The sequence below is a fragment of the Rhinopithecus bieti genome, unplaced genomic scaffold, assembly GCF_001698545.2.
Source record: "Rhinopithecus bieti isolate Rb0 unplaced genomic scaffold, ASM169854v2 scaffold_48197, whole genome shotgun sequence".
Lineage (NCBI taxonomy): Eukaryota > Metazoa > Chordata > Mammalia > Primates > Cercopithecidae > Rhinopithecus > Rhinopithecus bieti.
In genome coordinates this window covers 1,407,995-1,424,534 of record NW_016819410.1, presented here as the reverse complement: position 1 = coordinate 1,424,534, position 16,540 = coordinate 1,407,995, and the positions used below count along the sequence as shown (strand labels likewise).

Here is a 16,540-nt window from a genome sequence, read left to right as displayed (position 1 = left end):
ACTATGCCGATTTCCTCTCTTTTGGGTATATGCCTAGCAGTCAGATTGCTGGATCATTTGGTAGCTCTATTTTAGTGTTTTGGGGAAGATCCATACCGTTCACCACAGTGGCTGTATTAATAATTTACATTCCCACCAACACTGTACAGGGTTGCCTTTTCTCCACATCCTTGCCAGCATTTGTTATTGGCTGTCTTTTGGATGAAAGTATACAACTGGGTGAAGATGGTATCCTATTGTAGTTTTGATTTGCATTTGTTTGATAATCAATGATATTGAGCACCTTTTATAGACCTGGTTGCCATTTGTACATCTTCTTTTGAAAAATGTCTTTTCAGATCTTTTGCCCATTTAAAAATAGGATTATTAGATTTTTTTTTCCTCTTGAGTTGTTTGAACTTCTTATATATTCAGGTTATTAATCCCTTGTCAGGTGAATAGTTTGCAAATATTTTCTCCCATTCTGTGTGCTGTCTCTTCACTTTGTTGATTGCTTCCTTTGCTGGGCAGAAGCTTTCTAACTTGATGTGATCCCATTTGTCAATTTTTGTTTTAGTTGCCTGTGCTTATAGGGTATTACTCAAGAAATCATTGCCCAAACCAATTTCCTAGAGAGTCCTCCCAATGTTTTCTGTTACCAGTTTCATAGCTTGAGGTCTCAGATTTACATCTTTAATCCATTTTGTTTTGATTTTGTTTTTCTTTTTTTAGGCAGGGTCTTGTTCTGTTGCCCAGGCTGGAGGGTAGTGGTGCAATCTCGACTCACTGCAGCCTCTGCTTCCTGGGTTCAAGTGATTCTCCTGCCTAAGCCACCCCATTCACTGGGATTACAGTGGCACACAAACACACCTGGTTAATTTTTTTGTATTTTTAGTTGAGATGGGGTTTCACCATGTTGGCCAGGCTAGTTTCAAACTCCTGGCCTTTTGTGATCCATCCACTTCGGCATCCTGAAGTGTTGGAATTATAGGCATAAGCCACCGTGCCTGGCCTGATTTGATTTTTGTATGTGGAAAGAGATAGGGATCTAGTTTCATTCTTCTGAATATGGATATAGTTTTCCAGGCACCGTTTATTGACGAGACTGTTCTTTCCCTAATATATATTTTTGGCACCTTTCTCGAAAATGAGTTCACTGTAGATATATGGATTTATTTCTTGGCTCCTTTCTGTTGTATTGCTCTATGTGTGTGTTTTTATGCCAGTACCATGCTGTTTTGGTTACTATAGCTCTGTAGTTAATTTGCAGGTAAAGTGATTCCCTAGTTTTGTTATTTTTGCAAAGGATTGCTTTGGCTATTCTGGGTCTTTTGTGGTTCTGTACTAATTTTAGAATTTTTTTTTTCTATTTCTGTGAAGAATGTTATTGATATTTTGATAGGGATTGCACTGAATTTGTAGATTGTTCTGTGTAGCATGGACATTTTAATAATATTGTTTCTTCCAATTCATGAACATGGAATATTTTTCCGTTTTTTGTGTCCTCTTCAATTTCTTTCATTGATAGTTTTCATGGAGAGATTGTCCTCAACTTTGGTTATATTTGTCCTCATCTTTGATTATATTTATTTTTATTTTATTTGTAGCTATTATACATGGAATCACTTTCTTGATTTCTTTTTCAGATTGTTTGCTATTGTCATATAGGAATGCTACTGATTATTGTATATTGATTTTGTATCCTCAAACTTTACTGAATTTGCCTATCAGTTCGAATAGTTTTTTGGTGGAGTCTTTAGGTTTTTCCAAATATAAGTTCATATCATCTGCAAATAAAGATAATTTGACATCTTTCTTTCCAATTTGGATACCCTTTATTTGTTTCTCTTGTCTGATTGGTCTAGCTAGGACTTCCAGTACTATATTGAATAATAGTGGTGAAAGTGGGCATCCTTGTTTCAGATCTCCTCATTCAGACTGATACTAGCTGTGGGTCTGTTGTATATGACTTTTCTTGTGTTGAGGTATGTTCCTTGTGTACCTAGTTTTTGAGGGTTTTTATCATGAACTAGCTTTTCTACTTCTTTAAGATGCATTGTTAGGTTGTTTATTGGAAGTTTTTTCACTTTTTTGATGTAGGTGCCTATTGTTGAGTTTTATAAAATGCCTTTCAGCGTCAATTAAAATGATCATATGATTTTTGTCCTTCATTGTGTTGATATGATTTATCACATTGAATGATGTGTGTACACTGAACCATCCTTGCATCCTTATGATAAATCCTACTTGGTCATGATGAATAATCCTTTTAATATGTTGTTGAATTCAGTTTGCTAGTATTTTGTTGAGGATTTTTGCATCAATATTAATCAGAGATATTGACCTATTGTTTTCTTTTTCTGATGTGTCTTTGTCTGGTTTTGATATAATGGTTAATATTGGCCATTTTTGGAATAGTTTCAGTAGGATTGGTATTAGTTCTTCTTTAAATGTTTGGTAACATTCAGCAGTGAAGCCATCAGGTCCTGGGGCTTTTCTTTGATGGGAGACTTTTTATTATGACTTCAATCTCATTACTTGTCATAGGTCTTATTCAGGTTTTGAATTTCTAAATGGTTTAATCTTGGTAGGTTATATGCATCTAGGAGTTTACCCATTTCTTCCAGGTTTTCCAATTTATTGGCATATAGTTGCTTGTAGTAGTCTCTAACAATCCTTTGAATTTATGAGAATCTGTTGTAATGTCTCCTTTTACATCTAGGATTTTATTTATTTGGGTTTTCTCTCTTTTTTTTCTTAGTGTGGCTGAAGGTTTGTTGATTTTGTTGCCAAAAAGCAACTTTTTGTTTCATTAATCTTTTGTATTGCTTTCTTCATTTTAATTTCATTTATTTCTGCTCTGATCTTTATTATTTCTTTTCTTCTACTAATTTTGGGTTTGGTTTACACTTGCTTTTCTAGTTTTTAAGATGGGTTAGGTTGTGTGTGTGTGTGTTTTTTTTTTTTTTTTTTTTTTGAAGTTCTTCTACTTTTTGATGTAGGCACTTATAGTTCTAAACTTTCCTCTTTTAGTGCTTTTACTGTATCCCACAAGGTTTGGTATGTTGTGCTTCCATTATCATTTGTGTCAGGAAATTTTTAAATTTCCTTCTTAATCTCTTTATTGACCCACTGGTCATCCAGGAGCATATTGTTTCATTTCTGTGTGTTTCTATAGTTTCCAAAATTCTTCTTGTTATTGATTTCTAGTTTTATTCCATTGTGGTCAGAGCAGATACTTGACATAATTTTAATTAAAAAAATTTTAAGACTTCTTTTGTTAGCTAACGTATGATCTAACCTTGAGAATGATCCATGTGCTGAGGGAAAGAATGTGTATTCTGCAGCTGTTTAATGAAATGTCCTGTAAATATCTATTAGTTCTATAGTACAGATTAAGTCCAATTGGAGTTTCTGATTTTCTCTCAGGAAGATATGTCCAGTGCTGCTAGTGGGGTGTTGAAATCTCCAGTTATTATTGTTGGAGTCTATCTCTCCCTGTAAATCTAGTTATATATATATATAAATATATACCCTCAGTGTGTGGTGCATATATGTTTAGAATTGTTATATCCTCTTGCTAAATTGTTCCCTTTATCATTATATAATGACCTTCCTTGTGTCTCTGGTTTTTTTTTTTTTTTTTTTTTTTTTTTTTTTTAGAAATCTATTTTATCTGATATAAGTATGGGTACTCCTGTTCCTTTTTTGGTTTCCATTTGAATGGAATATTTTTTTCCATCTTTTCATTTTCAGCGTATTTATGTCTTTATAGGTGAAGTGTGCTTCTTACACGCAATAGACTACTGAGGCTTTTTTTTTTTTTTTTTTTGGATGGAATTTTGCTCTTGTTGCCTATACTGGAGTACAAAGGTGTGATCTCAGCTCACTGCAACCTCTGCCTCCTGCGTTCAAGCTATTCTCCTGCCTCAGCCTCCCAAGTACCTGGGATTACAGGCATGTGCTACCATGCCTGGCAAATTTTGTATTTTTAGTAGAGACAGGGTTTCTCCATGTTGGTTAGGCTGGTCTCAAACTCCCGACCTCAGGTGATCTACCTGACTTGGCCTCCCAAAGTGCTGGGATTATAGGCATGAGCCACTGCGTCTGGTCAAGGCTTGTTTTTTAAATCCATTTAGCCAGTCTCTGTGTTTTGGTTGGAGAATTTAGTCCATTTATATTCCATGTTATTATTGATAGGTAAGGATTTAATACTGTCAGTTTCTTATTTATTTTCTGGTTGTTTTGTGGTCTTCTCTTTATTACTTCCTTCTTTCCTGTCTTTCTTTCTATGAAAGTGATTTTCTTTGGTGGATATTTTAATTTGTTGCTTTTTATTTTTTGTGTAACTGTTGTAGTTTTTTGTTTTAATTTAATTACTGTGAGGCTTGCAAATAATAACATCTTTTTTTTTTTTTTTTTTTTTTTTTTTTTTTTTTTTGAGATAGAGTTTCTCTCTTGTTGCCCGGGTTGGAGTGCAGTGGTGCGATCTTAGATAACTGCAACCTCTGTCTCCCAGGTTCAAGCAATTCTCCTGCCTCAGCCTCCCAAGTAGCTGGGATTACAGGCGCCCACCATCAAACCTAGCTAATTTTTTGTATTTTTAGTAGAGACGGGATTTCACTATGTTGGCCAGGCTGGTCTTGAACTCCTGACCTCAGGTGATCTGTGCCCCTCGGCCTCCCAACCGGGATTACAGACGTGAGCCACCACACCTGGCCTCAAATGACATCTTATAACCCATTATCTTAAGCTGATGACCACATAACTCCAATTGCAAAAACAATCAAACTAACAAGCAAAGAGAAAACTAATAAAACTCTACACTTTATCTCCCCATTTTTTTATTTTCTATTTCTATTATACTGTATACGTCTTGAGAAGTTTCTGTACTTACTATTTTTGATAGATTCATGTCTTAGTCTTCCTGCTCATCATATGAGTAGTTTACACACAACAATTAGTGTTATGATATCCTGTAGTTGTCTGTGTATTTACTATTACCATTGAGTTAGGTACCTTCAATGATTTATTTCTCATTAGTATCCTTTTCTTTCATACTGAAGAACTCTCTTTAGCATTTCTTGTAGGACAGGTCTGGTATTGGTGAAATCCCTCAGCTTTCTCTTTCTGAGAAAGCCTTTATTTCTTTTTTATGTTTGAATGATATTTTTGTTGGATATAATTTTCTAGTATAAAAGTTTTTTTCCTTCAGCACTTCACATATGTCATTGTTCTCCTGGACTGTAAGGTTTTCACTGAGAAGTCTATTACCAGATATATTGGAGCTGCATTGTATGTTATTTGTTTCTTTCCTCTTACTGCTTTTTGGATCCTTTTGTTATCGTTCACCATTGGGAATCTGATTATTAAATGCCTTCAGGTAGTCTTACTTAGTTTAAATCTGCTTGGTGTTCTAAAACTTTATTGTACTTGAATATTGATACCTCTCTAGGTTTAAAAAGTTCTCTGTTATTATCTCTTTGAGTAAACTTTCTACCCTGATCTCTCTACCTCCTCTTTAAGCCTAATAACTCTTAGTTTCACACTTCTGAGGGCATTTTCTAGATCTTGCAGTTATGTTTCCTTCTTTTTTATTCTTTTTTCTGTCTCTTCTGCCTGCATATTTTCAAATGGCCAGTCTTCAAGCTCACTAATTCTTCCTTCTTCTTGATCCATTTTGCTGTTGAGAGACTATAATGCATTCTTCAATTTATCATTTGAATTTTTCAGCTCCAGAATTTCTACTTGATTTTTAAAAATTTATTTGAATCTCTGTTAAATTCATCTGATAGGATTTTGAATTCCTTCTCTGTGTTATCTTGAATTTCACTGAGCTTCCTCAAAACTATTTTGAATTCTTTGTCTGAAAGGTCAGAGGACATATTTGTGTCACTCTGGGATGATGACTTTTTTGTTTCGTTTGGTAAAGTCATGCTTTCCTGAATGGTCTTGATGCTTGTGGATGTTTGTCAATGTCTGAGCATTGGAGAGTTAGGTATTTATTTGTATCTTCAGAGTCTGAGTTTGTTTATACTCATCTTTCTCAAGAAAGTTTTCCAAGTATTCAAAGAGAATTGTGTTTTGATTTAAGTCTTTCGTCACTGTCACCATCTGCATGAGGGGTCACCCCAAATCCCGTAATACTGTGACTCTTGTAGACTCATCAAAGTACCACCTTGGTGGCCTTCAGTAAGATCAGGTAGAATTTCCTGGATTACCAGGCAGAGTCTCTTGTTCTCTTCCCTTGATTTCCTCCAAACAAATGGAGTCTCTCTTTCTATGCTCTAAAATTTGGAGAGTGGTGATTCATGCACTCCTATTGGCCACCACCACTGGGACTGTGCTGGGTCACAACTGAAGCTAGCACAGTACTGGGTCTTGCCAGAAGCCCATGGTGACTACTGCCCAGCTATGGCTGATGTTTATTCAAGGCCCAAGAAGGGCTTTTTAGTCAGCAGATGGTGAATCCTGCCAGTCCTGTCTTTCCCATATGGGCAACAGCTTCCCTTCTGACCCAGGATGGCTCTAGAAATGTCATCTGAGAGCCAGGGCCTGAAAGAGGGGATTCAAGATTCTGATTGGTGCTTAATTTTACTGTGGCTGAGCTGGTATCCAAGTTAGCAAAGTTCTCTTTACTTTCCCATCTCTTCTCCTCAAGCAGAGTCTCTCCTCGCTCTGTGAGCTGTGCTGCCTGAGATTGGGGGATAGGTGGCCCAAGCACTCCTTTAGACACCCCAGCTGGTATCTCACTGGGTCACCTGCACCCCAAGTCGACTGGCTCCAAGCCCAACACAGCACCAAAACCTCCCAGGAATTGCAGTCCTTGTGGCCTAGACTGCCTTTCAGGTTTATTTAGGACCTGGAGCACTTTAGCCTGCAGTGATGGGACTTGTTGGAACTCAGGTTCCAACCACTGGGGTGAACTATTCCCCATTGGCTGGGGCTGGTCTAAATCCTCCCTTTTTGGATGCTGGTTGAATTCTTCCACGTGTTGCTTTTCACTGTGTTCAGTATTGACTTGAAATGCAAAGTCCCACCGTCATTTCACTCTCCCTTCTCCAAGCACACAGATTTTCTCTCCATGCCACGCAGGGCTACTAGGGGAAGGGAGAGGGGTTACACTGGCAGTTCAAGACTGCCTTTCTTATCCACCTCAGTACCTTTTTATTTGATATGATGTTAAAATCAGGTACTGTGATTGCTCACCTGATTTTTGCTTCTTGTGAAGGTACTTTCTATTTCTAAAAGTGTGGATATTTGCTCAATTTTATGTTCCTGTTGGGGGGACAATTTGGAGGCTTCTCTTTGGCCATCTTGCTCCACCCTCCTCCCCCATTACAAATTTCCAGTTTTGGTACTCATATTATGAGGTTGTGATAAGTTCTGTGGTTAAAAATTCACTTTGATTAACCTGATATTTTCAAATTAATGTGATCATAGAATCATATTTTAAGATGACACAACCTCCCATGGGCCTACTGGGGAATCTAGTAAAAATAAATAATTAGAGGATTCCATCTTCTAATCCTGGCGTTTGGTGCAACAACCAGAACTATAATTCTGACTTGACTGAAATTAAATAATTGATGAGAATACTTGGACTAAGAATTAAAACACAAAATATTGTAGCCATACCTGTTTCCTATTCTAGCTCAGAGAATGTAACTGTAGTCAATTGTGTATCTGGAAGATTTCTAAAAAATATCACCTGCCACCAAATATCACCTGCCACCAAATATCACCATTATTACAATGGAAACATTGTAATAATCTATGTTCATTGTATGTCAAGTGTGGATAAACTGAATCCCTGGGGTGCTTCATGCCACAGGTGGACTTCTTTTATTATTTTACGGGGGCAGAATGGTATAAATTGTAATGTTTTTTTTTTTTTTTTTTTTTTTTTTTTTTTTTTTGAGACGGAGTCTTGCTCTGTTGCCCAGGCTGGAGTGCAGTGGTGCAATCTCGGCCCACTGCAACCTCCACCTCTCTGCCTCAGCCTCCTGAGTAGCTGGGATTACAGGCATGCACCACCATGCCCAGCTAAGTTTTTTTGTATTTTTAGTAGAGATGGGATTTCACCATGTTGGTCAGGCTAGTCTTGAACTCCTGACTTTGTGATCTGCCTGCCTCAGCCTCCCAAATATACAACTTGGAATGGATTTGAGGCAAATTGTGCCATAAGCAGATTGTCTTTAAGTGGCTAAACAAAGTTTTAAAAGCAAGTAAAGGAAAATGGTTCTGGTACAGTATCAGCAGTACAAAAAAAAATAGTGTACAAGTACCTGGATAATACACCCACTTTGCAATAGTGCAACTTTTAAGTACATATTGTTGACTACCCATAGTTCACGCAGAGAACAACTCCACACTTCAACAAAAACATGCTGACAGTTCGTAAAGAAGACTACTTTAAAAAAAGGCATAACTCAGATGTTCCCTCATTTGAGCAACTCCATATAAGTTTAGATGTGCAGAAGGGTTTAGATATATCCAGAGTAAGCCACGTGTAACATGTTACTTGATCAATTTTCTAAAAGAAGGTTTCAGGACAATGACAGTAAGATAAGGGAAGAAAACATGGAGGAATGAAGTCCTAATTACTACATATGCATTTTTTTTTTTTTTTTTTTGACAATAGGGAGAAACCTTTTACAGATAAGTTACAATCAAAGAAAAGGCAAATAAACAATTATGTACAAGAAATTTAACACATTTGTACAAGGTCTTCACTTTGCTTTCATCATTTGTACAAACTCTTTATAGTTTACTTGACCATTGCCATCAGTATCTGCTTCCCTGATCATTTCATCAACTTCTTCATCTGTTAACTTCTCTCCAAGGTTTGTCATCACATGGCGAAGTTCTGCAGCACTAATATAGCCATTGCCAACCTTATCAAACACGCGGAATGCTTCTCTTATTTCTTCTTCACTGTCTGTGTCTTTCATTTTTCTTGCCATCTTTGTCAGAAATTCAGGGAAGTCCATTGTGCCATTACCATCAGCATCTACTTCATTAATCACGTCCTGTAACTCTGCTTCTGTGGGATTCTGTACAAGGGACCTCAGTACAGCTCCCAATTCCTTTGTTGTTATAGTTCCATCACCATCTTTGTCAAATAGTGAAAAAGCTTCTTTGAATTCTGCAATCTGCTCTCCAGTCAGTTGGTCAGCCATGCTACAAGCGCTACCGGTTTCAGAGACGCAACCACACGGACACTCGGCTCACTCATTCCACTCGGACTAATTCTCCACAGGTGGACTTCTCAAGGTACATGCAAAACTCTACTTCTAGGAATATGTCCTATAGATATATTCACATGTAAAAAATGAGATGTGCACTTTTATTATAGTGCTTATTTGTAGTAAATAAAGAATGAAAACAAAGGATCATCAGTAGAAAACCAATTTTTAAAGTATGATATATCCTCTGGTGGTTGTTAGAGATGTTCAAATATTTTCAGCATTTCCTGGTTCCATTTTGGTTATAGGTGGTCATGTGACCTCTTTGTCCAACGTTGTAAACAAAAATGACATCTGCCACTTTTAGACTAAATTATTTCATTTCAGTGATTCTTTCTACAGCTCTCTTTCCTACTGACCAAAGTGACCAGATAGAGCCAGATACATTTGTCTGGGTTCCCTAGTAGTGTAGACGTGAAATAGAACTTCTGGTCAACTCATGATAAACATGTAGCAGGAGCTAGAAATAAAACTTTGTGGGTTGGGCACGGGGCTCATGCCTGTAATCCCAGCACTTTGGGAGGCCAAGGCGGGCGGATCACGAGGTCAGGAGATCGAGACCATCCTGGCTAACATGGTGAAACCCCGTCTCTACTAAAATACATAAAATTAGCCGGGCGTGGTGGCGGGTGCCTGTAGTCCCAGCTACTCAGCAGGCTGAGGCAGGAGAATGGCGTGAACCCGGGCGGCAGAGCTTGCAGTGAGCTGAGATCACGCTACTGCTCTCCAGCCTGGGCGACAGAGCAAGACTCCATCTCAAAACAAAACAAAACAAAAAACAACTTTGTGGTTTTAAGCCACTGAGATTTGAGGATTGTTTGTGACTAGAACATATCCTAGGCTATACTAACATTTAGTTGAATGTGAAGCAAGTCTTTTAAAAAAAGTAAACTGTTCATTATGGAGTGATGTCCAATATATATTGTCAAATACCTATTTTTAAGTGGAAAAGTAAAGGTCCAGAACAGTATATATAGTGTATATAGTATAAAATATCTGTGTGTGTGTGTGTGTGTGTGTGCGCGCGCGCTGTGTCTGTTATATATAACATAGAACATCTCTGGAAATATACCCAAGACCCTGGAAATTTTGTCTGTAAGGAAAGGTACTTGATGGAAAACAAACATTGGAGAAGACCTTTTACTGTATACTTACCTGCATTTTAATTGTGCAAAATATGTATTAAAATTATATTTAGGGAAATATATGTAAAGATTTTATATGAATCCTTCATTAGAAAAAACAAGTTTTACGGCCCCCTCTAAATGCCAGTTTGGCAAAGGTGACATTGAAGTGGGATTTTTTTGTGCCTCTGATTTGAAATTTTATCACGATTGTTATATTACTCAGGTCAAATCATAAGTAAAGACTAGGAATTAAAAGGAAAGAAAAGCATTAGCTATCTTTTTGGAAAGAAAGTCTGCAAGTACTAATTGATTCAAAATTGCTATTTAAATGTAAATACATGTGTTCTCTGTCCATTATAAAGATGTTATAAAGTTGTTCAAGTTATTCTCTCATATTCCCAAATCTCTATTGTATCTTTAGCCATTCCATTTCATTTTTAACAATTTTCATTTGTACTTTTCTTTATTTCCCTTTAAACAGTATAGTTAGAGGTTTACCTTTATTTTTTTTTAGTCTTTTCAAAGAAACATATAGCACTTTTATTCCCCTATTGTTTCATTGTTTCTGTTTCACTAATTTCTACCTTTTTTTTTTCTTTTTTCTTTTCTTTTTTTTTTTTTGAGATGGAGTCTCACTCTGTCATCCAGGCTGGACTACAGTGGCGCAATCTCGGGCTCACTGCAACCTCTACCTCCCGAGTTCAAGCGATTCTCCCACCTCGGTCTCCTGAGCAGCTGGGATTACACGCATTTGCCATCATGATCGGCTAATTTTTGTATTTTTTGTAGAGACAGGGTTTCACTGTGTCGGCTGGGCTGGTCTCGAACTCCTGACCTCAGGTGATCCACCCGCCTTGGCCTCCCAAAGTGTTGGGATTACAGGCATGAACTACTGTGCCTGGTCAATTTCTGCCCTTGTATTATCTCCTTCTCTCTGCTTTTTAAAAAGATTTTCTCTGATGTTCTTTTTCCAATTCCTCACATAGGATGGGAACTTACTGTTTTCAATTTACTTATTTGGATGTGATTTTTTGTGATCTTTATTTTGACATGATTTAAAACACAGGCAAGTTCCAAACATAGTACATATAACTTTTCCATAGACTTTACCCAAATGCACCAATTATTTACCTTTGCCCTGTTTGCTTTATCATTTGCAGTCCCCCTCTGTCCACATATATGCACATATTTATGTGTGTGTGTTTGTGTGTGTGTGTACTTAACTAATTTTTGGTCAGCTTGATCTATCAGTTTTTGAGACGTGTTAAAATCTCACACTATTGTGTGGTTTTATTCATTTTTTTCTTATAATTCTAATGGTTTTGCGGAGTAGTATATTATCAGGTGCATAGAATTTCTGTATTGTTACATGCTTTTTATGAATGTTGCCTTAAATCCTATTTTGAAGTATAATAATATCATTTCACTAGCTTTTTTGGTGAATATTTCACTATTATGTCTTGTTTTTATCCCTTTATATTCAACTTTTCTATGTTGTTTTGTTTTAGGATGTCTCTTATAAGCAGCATATAGCTAGACTTTGTTTTTTAAATCCAGTTTTGTACTATCTCTCTTTTATAGATGAGCTAAACCCTTTATTTGACCAAGAAGATATCATATGTTATAAACTTTACCATAAATCTGGTGACTGATGAAGAAGGAGAAACAAATGTAACTATTCAACTCTGGGATTCTGAAGATAGGCAAGAAAGACTCATTGAAGAAATCAAGAATGTGAAAGTCAAAGTACTCAAACAAAAAAACGGTCTTCTCCAGGCATCAATGCATATTGATAGAAATAGCCTAATGCTTATATTACCACTAATACTATTGAACAAATCTACATTTAGTTGCAAGATTGAATTACAGGTGTTTCAAACAGTATGGAAGAGAGCTTTGCCAGTAATTCTTGGGAAAGTTAACACAGGTTTTTTGTTTTTTTTTTTTAATGCCATTTTGTGGATTTCTTTTGTCTCAGATTGTGGCATTGCCTGAGGCACAAGCTTTTGGATTTGTAACGACCTGCATGTGCCCAGGAGGTGTGGGGGCTGTCTCTTTGTTCTGCTTCTAGATGGAAATTTCACGTTGGCCATTTTGATTACTTACACACTAGCATTATTGCCCTGATCATGATGCCTGTCAATTTTATATATACAGTAACATATTAGGGTTTTCAGGTACATTTCATATCCCTGTTTCTAAAATTGTGTCAACACTCCTTTTTATACTTTATCAGTATCAGTTGAAATAGTCATCAAGTGTAGAATACCTGAAAGAGCAAACTTCTTAGAATAATTAGACCTCTGAGTTTTATTTTAACGTTCGTAGGGATTTATTTGACTTTCAGAGTTTGATTAATGTTTCTAAAAACAGATAACCTAGAGGTGCTTTTGTTGGGTCTCTTAGTTCCTGCTTCACATTTCTCATTTGGGCACTTTTTTGCTAAAGTTTGTATGCTGCGTCTTCTTGTTTGTAAAAACTATTGCTATTGACAGTTGGTTGTTAAATAGTTTCTTAGCCCTTGCCATTATTCAGCTGTCTTTTCCAAGTCCAAAGCAAACTTAGCCTCTGTAGTTCCTTTTACAGGAGCCATGTGTTCTGGATGTGAAATGTTACTGTTCCTTTTGGTCTTACAAGGCTAAGAAAAGCTGTACCCTTATCTTAGAAGATAAGAGAAAAAGCAATTGCCAAGCCTAACAATTAAAGCATTGCTGAATTCCTACTCAGGCACTGTGGGAGAGTCAAAGAATAACTAAAATGATGTCCATTCATAATCTACTTATGATCTAATAAAAAAGTTGACATGGGGTGAGGAAGAATAAATGTGTGTATATACTCAACACCATAAATGTTAAGCATCCAATGAGTGCTTCCAACAGTAGAATGCTACACAGGAGTTCAGAGGAAAGAGGTAATTTTCAGTTGTGTTGGTTTGAGAATGTTTTATGGAGTACAATGTGAATATGATACTTTATGTTGGTAGCAAAACGTAAGATCTTATTAGCTATCCTGGACACTCCACCCCTGACCAGCTGCCATAGTGTATATATAATTATATTGGGTGAGAGTCCACTTAAATCATTAACTATTAACTAAGAATATCTTGGTGTGTAGAAACTAAAACTTGTTTTAATGAAGAGAGAGATCATTTAAAAGAAGTCAACTCCAAAAACTAAGTGCAGTTGGCAAGATGCCCATGATTTCTGGGGAGGGAAATTGCCCACTTATTTCTGTGGTGGACCCTCTTTATTATGCAAATACAGGGCAAGTAAGCACTGTCATCCTTGCCTTTGGGAAAGGATTACAGACCTTCTTGTGGCTTCACAAAGGCCACCCTTCCCTAGAACTCTCTTGTGTACACTCAGCTGTGTGGGGAGGTGTCAGGGGCATTGAATCTCACTTCTCTTTCCTTCTGAGGTTCAGCGTAATTACAACCTCTCTCATAGATGGGAGTCAGCTGACAAGAAAGGATACCAAAAGCCTCCAAGAGGGAACTTCCCTTAAGGAAGGTTGGAAGAGTGAGGAGCTGGATATCATACCAGGAAGCAGAGTACGTGCTGGTCCCTGCCCCTGATGACACCTGGGCACAGCTGATGTTCTTAGGGTTAGAAACAGTGGCTGCAGATGGGACCAGAGTTTTAAACATTGCCCCTTTGGGAACTCAGGGGTAATGCATCCTGTACTGAGGTCTCTGCAGCTTTCTGAACTACTTTCACAACATTGGACCAAAGATCCCTTGGATTTGTGAGAGCAGTTTGCAGCTTTGCCACAATCGAATCTGAACACTGAGACTTCCCTGTGTACCAGCAGATTTTGCATTTCACTTTCTTTTATTTTTTATTTTTTTATTTTTTTTTGAGACGGAGTCTCGCTCTGTCGCCCAGGCTGGAGTGCAGTGGCAGGATCTCAGCTCACTGCAAGCTCTGCCTCCTGGGTTCACGCCATTCTCCTGCCTCAGCCTCCCGAGTAGCTGGGACTACAGGCACCCGCCACCTCATCCAGCTAGTTTTTTGTATTTTTTAGTAGAGACGGGGTTTCACCGTATTAGCCAGGATGGTCTCGATCTCCTGACCTCGTGATCCGCCTGTCTTGGCCTCCCAAAATGCTGGGATTACAGGCTTGAGCCACCGCGCCCGGCCGCATTTCACTTTCAGTAGGCATTTGGAAGCAGAATGGCCTCTTTGAACTGAAAAAAATCTAGGTTACCTGAGAACAATTGTGAGGCAGATGCTAAGGTCTCTAGAAAAAAAACTAGGCTTCTTGCTCACCTGACAAAGGTAGCTTGAAATGTTATCATTCGAAAGAATAAGATAGGTGATATTTAATCTCTCTTGCTTCAAATTGGTTATACTGATTTTAGCAGCTTTGCCAAATCAGTGGGACCACATTCATTTAAAAAGGTTAAAAGATGATGGATGACATTTCTGCAAAAGCCTGGAAAATTTTATTTAGTTATGAATTAACACTTGTCATCATACAGTTGGCAAGATTTTTAAGATGATTGACAATGAAGAACGAAATAGCTAGTTTCTGAAGGCTTGTCTTTAAAAAAAAAAAATCATTTAATAGGCAAATAGAGATATCCAAACCAGATACCTAAGGCATCATTCTTTAGACAATTAAGACAAGTTTCTTGCTCTTTGTGGGGTGTGGGAATTGGGTCCACAGTTCACATCGTTCATCTCTGGGAAGTGTTTCATTGGCAACATGATTGTGACATCTTGTTCTTTGATTAAATGCAGAGAAACAATCACTTCCTAAGCAAGGAGCCAAATAGCTCACTTTTCTGGTCCTGCTGTGGCTGGGACATCGTATATCTGTGCAACAGTTTTTGCATGATAATGATGTATGTACCATGATGCTGCCCCTTCAAGAAGAGGAAACATTTTAAGGACCATAAACTAGTCCTTGTACCTCATATAATGCAACCTCCTTGTGACGTACATTTGCTGTGTGCAGACTTTTGTAGGACCAAAGGGAAAATGTCCCCTTTGTTCTCTGAATGTTTGCTGAAAATCAACTGACAAAAGAAAGATTAATTGGAGAGAAGGATACAAATTTATTTGATCATAGTTTTAAGTGACATGGGAGCCTTCAGAATGAAGACCCAAGACACAGGGGAACAGTCCATTTTTATGTTTAGGTTCAAGCAAAATATACCCAGCTGCGCAGAAACAGGATTGGACCAAAAGTATATAATATAATGCTAATAGACTGAGTGGGGAAACCCAGCAAAGCCTGTCTGTTCAGATTTTATTTGGCCTCTCCCCGGTGCATTCCTTCCTTCTGTGCATTGGGCAAGACCCTCTCTGGAATGGCGGTCTTGAGACCTACAATCAGAAAAAGTGGGTTGGATAATTTCTTTGTGGTCTGTTTTACACAAAAGTTGCGGGGATTAGAATAATATTTTGGGTTCCTAGGACCTGCCTTGGGGAAGAAGAATTCCAGTTTCTAAGGCAAGCCTTGAGGGAGAATGTGGGGCCAGACACAGGAGGCAAGAGGGGTCAAATAACTTTTTTTCTGTGAGGCTGCTTCTGAGGGCTTCATTTTGGGGTGTCGTTTTCTGAGCCCCAACACTTTGGAGTCAGTGTGTTTCATTGCTCTGCTTTTGCTGTGTGACTGGTGACCTGTGTGAGGACAAATCATTTACCTTCTCTGAGCCTCAGTTTCTTCATCTGTATGATGAAGGTAATTTTACGTACCTCAGGCAATATTTAACAAAAATAATGCATATAAAAACAATTGCTGAAAGCATAGTAAGTCCTCGATAGCTGGTATCTAAATACATCATTGAGGAAAAGGGCAGTTAGTTCTGGCTACTGATTTTTTTTTTTTTTTTTTTTTTTTTTTTTTTTTTTAAGTACTATAAGTTTACCAGGTATTGCTTTGGCAAATAAAAGCTGCTCAACCGAAGTTATATCTCCAATTTGTGTTTTGTCAAAATGTTACTATGGAAAAATGAGAGAAAGTGTAAAGAAAGAAAATGGGAAAAGGTGCGTGAATGGAAGAGTAAAGAAGAAAAGAGAAAAAGAAAGAGGAATCGAATTTTTAAAAGATTTAGAGAAGAAAGGGCAAGCAGAAGAAAAGAAGTTAGAAGAACCAGAACTGAGAAAGAAAAGGCCAGATCTGAGTCTCCTGTGCTGGTGAAGACCCGGGACAGGCCTCGCAGAGCCTCTCAGGGCACAG

At 37.7% G+C, this 16,540-nt stretch overlaps 2 pseudogenes; one reads left to right on the top strand and one right to left on the bottom strand.

The window, feature by feature from the left end:
- Positions 1-8,711: 8,711 nt before the first annotated feature.
- On the bottom strand, positions 8,712-9,239 carry LOC108519737 (calmodulin-A pseudogene; annotated as a pseudogene).
- Positions 9,240-11,953: 2,714 nt separating this feature from the next.
- On the top strand, positions 11,954-13,115 carry LOC108519726 (sodium/bile acid cotransporter 5-like; annotated as a pseudogene).
- Positions 13,116-16,540: the final 3,425 nt, after the last annotated feature.